Below are 6,663 nucleotides of genomic sequence, written 5' to 3'. Positions count from 1 at the left end.
CTCAGCAGGCTTCATTAAACTGAGTCAACCTTTACAGAAATCTAAATCTTGGACAGATCTAACCAAACATGACGACCATATACTCAAGTAAAAGAGCATGTCTAGCAAGTCTATAAGACTCGATATTCAATCTCCTAAATTCATGAATAAAATTACAAGAAGAAAAACTTTTTAAAATTTTGATAAACTTTTTCAAATTCAATGGACTTTTTCAAATTCGATGAACTTTTTTCAATTAGAAGAAATGTTTTTCAAAATTTATGAACTTTTTTTCAAAACCGATGAACTTTTTAAAAACTTAGTGAACTTATTTTCAAATTGGATGAACTTTTTTCAACTTTATGATTTGTTTTCAGAATTTATGAACTTTTTTCAAATTCAATGATTTTTTTTTAAATCAACGAACTTTTTTCAAGGTCGTTATTTTTTCTTTCAAGTTGATGACTTTTTTTCAAATTTTGTGAACTTTTTGCAAAGTCGATGAACTTTTTTCAAACTCACTATAATTTTTCAAAATTAATGATAGTTTTTCAAACTTATTATAATTTTTCAAAATTAATGACAGCTTTTCAAACTCACCACTATTTCTAAATTCTTGAACTTTTCTTCTCGTTTTAGTGAAATATAATAATTTCATATTTTTTGGAATATTCAAGTAAGATTCAAATAGCGGGACTGCAAGTCTTCTTAAAGTGTGCGTGCTGCGAGTACTTACATGCACTTAGATGGCGCAATGGTATGCTACCTATTTAAGGACTGATGTGGCGTGAGTTCGAATCTTCATAGCCACGCACTTTTTTGTAGATATTCGTGCTACACTACTTGGTATGCTGAGCTAGCGTCTATGGACTATCCCAATAGGATGCTGCTGCGAACGCCAGTTTTCTTCCACGACGCTTAAAGCGTGGACTAGGAGTTTCCGTTCGTGGTGCCCCATTTATAAACGGGTGGTTCCCCTCTTATTAAGGTTATCTCTTCTATTGGCGACGGTGGTTGCCTTCCCATGGAGGTGTGTTCTTCCCTACCCTCCTCTCCCTATTAGTGATTGTTGGGCCTGCGGGCCTCAAAGATGGTGTGTGGCTCGCGATAGTTTGAAATCATGTCGCCCGCGGATCGCAACACCCTCGGACTAGAGAATCATGGATAAGTCTGCATCGAGTTCGGGACCTGCCACTACCGACCTCGAGGCGATGATGGGGGAACTGGGATTGAAGGAAGATGATATGCAGGATGTGGTGGTGGAAGATGGCGAGCTGTCGCACGAGGCAACTTGTTGGATGGCACTCACTAGGGTTCACTCCAACAAACCCTACCATTAGTATTGATTTTATAGGAACATGAGGGTGGCTTGGGACTTGGCTCGGGAGGTGAAGATCAGGCCCCTTGAGGGCAACCTCTACTCGCTAGAGTTCTCTTGCCCTGGTGACTGGGAACGGGTGATGGAGGATGGGCCATGGACGTTCAAAGGGGTCGCGGTCCTAGCACATTATGATGGCTTCACCAAGCCTTCGACACTCGAGCTCAATAAGCTGGATATATGGATGCAAATCCACGATCAACCAGATGGTTTCTTCTCTAAAATTAAGGCCTTGTCGGCAACGGTGTGAGAGTTCATATATGTCGAACCAAAGTCATAGGATTTTGAGGGAAATTTTGCTCGTGTCGTGTGAAAATTCATGTCATTCGCTTATTGTTAAGAGGAAGGACACCCTCGAACGAGTCGTCTTCAGAGTCAAATATGAAAAGCTACCTAATTTGTGTGTTGTATGTGGATACCTAGGACATCGGTTCAAGGAATGTGGTGACGGGGTTCACTCTCCGAAGGCGCTGGTATTCAAGGATCTCAGAGCAACTTGGTTTTGGGCCCCTCAAAGAGGACCGGGAGAAGAAAATGGCACAAGAGGTGGATGAGGTAGAGGTCGCGCTGGCAGAGGAGGTGGTCGTACAAATTCACAGCCCAACAAGTTTGACAACAAGAAGCCAAGTCCATCACCTAATGACAAATCTCTGGCAAAGAACATAGTTGCTAACAAAAACAATGATGCGCGTTTGGCAGGCCTCCAAGGGGGGTCATGCCTAGTGCAATGAGTTCCGTAACCTGGAATTGTCATGGGGCTGGCAAATCTGCAACGGTTCATGAGCTTCCTGCTGGGGGACGTTGCATGGGAAACAAAAAAATCCCTACGCACACGCAATACCTATCCATGGTGATGGTCATCTACGAGAGGGGAGAGTGAATCTACATACCCTTGTAGATCGCTAAGCGGAAGCGTATATAACGCGGTTGATGTAGTGGAACATCTTCGGGTCCAGATCGCAGCCCGTCCCGTGATCTCATCACGATCCGTCCCGCGATCTCATCACGATCCATCCCGATCTAGTGCCGAACAGACGACACCTCCGCGTTCAGCACACGTACAGCTCGATGACGATCACCACCTTCTTGATCCAGCAAGAGGGGCGGAGAGGTAGATGAGTTCTCCAGCACGGTGGCGTGGTGGTGGTGGTGGTGGTGAACTAATCAAGCAGGGCTTCACCTAAGCACCGCCGAACTAGACTAGAGGAAGAACTACGATCTAGATGAAGTAGAGGGAGCACGTGGCAATTAGGGTTAGCCCTCAACTCTAAAACCTCTAGTATATATAGGAGGAGGGGAGGGAGGCCGGCGCCTTAGGGCTTGCCCTTTGGGTCGGACAAAGTGGGGAGGAGAGGAGGATTCCTCCTTCAATCCTAGTAGGATTAGGACTCCTTCCTTCCCACTTGGAAACTCTTTCCACCTTTTGGCTTTTTGCCTTATCCCTCCACTCAAGCCGCATGGGCACTTAGGGGAGGCTTCGTCCAGCCCACCCGGGGCTGGTTTGCCTCATCTCACAGCCCATGAAGCCCTTGGGTTGTCACACCCCTCCTGGTGGTCCCTCGTACCCTCCCGGTACTCCCCATACACTACCGATGAGCCCAAAACTTTTTCGGATACCAAAATAGGACTTCCTATATATCAATCTTTACCTCCGGACCATTCTAGAGCTCCTCGTGGCATCCAGGATCTCATCCGGGACTCCGAAGAACCTTCGGTCACCAAAACCTATAACTCAACTATACCGAAATGTCACCAAACCTTAAGTGTGCAGACCCTACGGGTTCGAGAACTATGTAGACATGACCTGAGACATTCTCCGGTCAATAACCAATAGCGGGACCTAGATGCCCATATTGGATCCTATATATTATATGAAGATCTTTATCGATTGAACCTCAATGTCAAGGATTTAGTTAATCACATACGTTGTTCCCTTTGTCCTTCGGTATGTTACTTGCCCTAGATTCGATCGTCGGTATCTCTATACCTAGTTCAATATTGTTATCGGCAAGTCTCTTTACTCGTTTCGTAATACAAGATACCGTAACTAACTCCTTAGTCACATTGCTTGCAAGGCCTGTTGTGATATTGTATTACCGAGTGGGCCCCGAGATACCTCTTCGTCATACAGAGTGACAAATCCCAGTCTTGATCCATGCAAACCTAACACACACCTTCAGAGATACCTGTAGAGCGCCTTTATAGTCACTCGGTAATGTTGCGACGGTTGATACACACAAGGTATTCCTCTGGTGTCCGGGAGTTGCATGATCTCATGGTCATAGGAACAGATACATTGACATGCAGAAAATAGTAGCAATAAACTGACACGATCATAGGCTACGTTCATAGTTTGGGCCTTGTCCATCACATCATTCTCCTAATGATGTGATCCCGTTGTCAAGTGACAACACTTGTCTATGGCCAGGAAACCTTGACCATCTTTGATCAACGAGCTAGTCAACTAGAGGCTCACTAGGGACAATGTGTTGTCTATGTATCCACACATGTATTTGAGTTTCCAATCAATACAATTATAGCATGGATAATAAACGATTATCATGAACAAGGAAATATAATAATAACCAATTTATTATTGCCTCTAGGACATCTTTCCAACACTTCGTGACCTAACGAAGCTACATGCCCCCTCTATTGTATGCATTCTTGAAACCAGATAGAGGGCTTCCGAGTGGAGAATCTAGTAGGTTCTATAAGATATGATAAGAGTTATGCAGTTAGCAAGTCTGACAGGAGTGGAGGCCTAAGAATTTTCTGGGAAGATGAAATAAAAGTTGCAGTTATCGGGTACTCCGAGTACCACATCGATGTGATCATTGATGAACTCGTTGCTTTAAAACAATGGTCACCTTTGTGTACGGCGAGGCGCAAGTTAATGAAAGATACAAAACTTGGGACACACTTTAAGGCATAGTTGGCCTAAGCAACCTCCTTTGGGTTGTGATGGGCGATTTCAAGGAAGTGATACACACACATGAGCATGATGGAGTAGGCCAACGTAGTCAAGCTCAGATGGACGCTTTTAGGGATGCTATGGTCACATGTGGACACTCTGATTTGGGCTACATCGGTACAAATTGGACGTTTGCAAAAGGTAGCACGTGGGACGTACACGAGGGTGAGACTGGACATATGTGTTGAAAATGTGGCATGGCAGTTGGCCTTCTGAAAGGATTGATATGGTTGACTAGAGGGGGGTGAATAGGCAACTACCACTTTTTAACTATTCTTAACAAGTTAGGGTTAACAACATAAAGGTTCTCTAAAATGAAAACTAGGTGATCAACCTATATGATGCTATCAACTATAATCGCTAAGGCAAGTAAGAAATAGTCTACAACAATAACATACACAATGTAAAGATTAGAGATAACCACAAGTGGAACCAATTAAGACGAGGATGTGTTACCGAAGTTCCTTCCCTTTGACAGGAAGTATGTCTCCGTTGGAGAGGTGTGGAGGCACAATGCTCCCCAATAAGCCATTAGGGCCACCATATTCTCCTCACGCCCTCACACAATGCAAGGTGACGCGATTCCACTATGGGTGATCTTGAAGGCGGCGACCGAACCTTTACAAACAAGGTTGGGGCTAACTCCACACAAAGCTTGGAGGCTCCCAACAAGACCATGGAGCTTCACCACAATGGAATGTGGCTCCGAGGTGACCTCAACCGTCTAGGTTTCTCAAACACCCAAGAGTAACAAGATCCGCAAGGGATTAGTGGGGGGGTCAATTTTCTCTTGGTGGAAGTGTAGATCTAGGCCTTCTCAACCAATCCCTAGGAAATCAACAAGTTTGATTGGCTAGGGAGAGAGATCAGGCACTTTTGAGCTTAGGGAGAAACAATGGAGCTTGGGAGGGTCAAAGGTAGGGTTCTTGAGAAATAGGAACCCTTTATATAGTGGGGGAAAGAATCCAACCGTTTTCCCCACTCACAGCACAAGCCCAGCGGTACTACCGCTGGCTGTAGCGGTACTACAGCTGACCCTCCAGCGGTAGTACCGCTGGCTGCAGCGGTACTACCGCTGAGCCCATGGTAGCACAAAGATACTACATGGCCAACCACCGCCAAGAAAGTCTTCGCAAAAAGTCCGACGTAGTACAACCGCAAGGATGACGGTACTAAAGTCCTGGAGCGGTACTACCGCTGACCACGGGCGGTACTACCACTGGGCCAGCGGTACTACCGCCAGCTCTAGCGGTACTACCGCTAGGGCCAGCTGTAACGACTAAGATGCGGTCCTTTCCTATTTAGGGGGCGATGCCCCAAAATGGAAATAAGCGCATCTATGCGTGTCGCAAGCAAGATAAACATAGCACATACATAATTAAAGAATGACAAATAGGGAATCGTTTGCCATCTCACATAGATAATATCAGAGTTTACATCCACACATTTATTCAGACAAGGTAGTTCCGCTACGGACTACATAACATAAGAAAAGGCTATGCTATCCCGCATGCTTGCCCATGATCACGACCACGACCTCAGTCTTCTGGATAGTTCACGTACAGGCGGTCGTTCTCCTCATCATACTTCCACACCAACTGCGTGCCATCTGGATCACCTGTGTCGGGCGTACTTGTACCTGTTGGGGTGTTGAAGTAATCTGTGAGCCACAGGGACTCAGCAATCTATGACCTTTGTACCAAAACTAGTCAAGTTATTAGGTGAGGAAGGTTCAGTCTTTAGGCTGCAGCATCCTAAGCATTTATGGTGGCTAACTTACAAAAAAAAGTTATAGATGTGGTGGTCTATGCGAGCGGTCGAAGACTAGATGATCACTAAGTGATCCTGAACACCTACTTACGTCAAACATAACCCCACCGTGTTCCCGGTCGAAGAGAGGTCTTCGAAGGGGACAGTCATGGGTACGCACACACTTGGCAGTTTTATTAGATTTAATTCAAGTTATCTATAACCGGATGTCAACAAATAATCCATGTTGCCACATAACCGCGGGCACGGTTTTCCGAAAGATTAAACCCTGCAGGGGTGCTCCAACTAGTCCATCACAAACGGTCACGAGCCGCAAAGTAATCCTCTATCACGAATCTCGTGATCTCATCTGATTCCTAGAGGAAAACCTCAACTCTGGGGAGAACCAAAGCTTCACCGGGATTCCTATACGCAAGATATATCCCTAAGGTAAGACAAGACTAGCAGGACCTCCCATCGTGTCAACGACCCCGATAAGAGCCGCGTATCTCAGTCTCAGGACACGACGGATGAGCGACGGTTAAATCCTCGGGGTAGCTATTCCCTATGCACCAACACTCAA

This window comes from Hordeum vulgare, chromosome 5H, assembly GCF_904849725.1.
Source record: "Hordeum vulgare subsp. vulgare chromosome 5H, MorexV3_pseudomolecules_assembly, whole genome shotgun sequence".
Taxonomy (NCBI): Eukaryota; Viridiplantae; Streptophyta; class Magnoliopsida; order Poales; family Poaceae; genus Hordeum; species Hordeum vulgare.
This window is presented reverse-complemented; position numbering follows the sequence as displayed.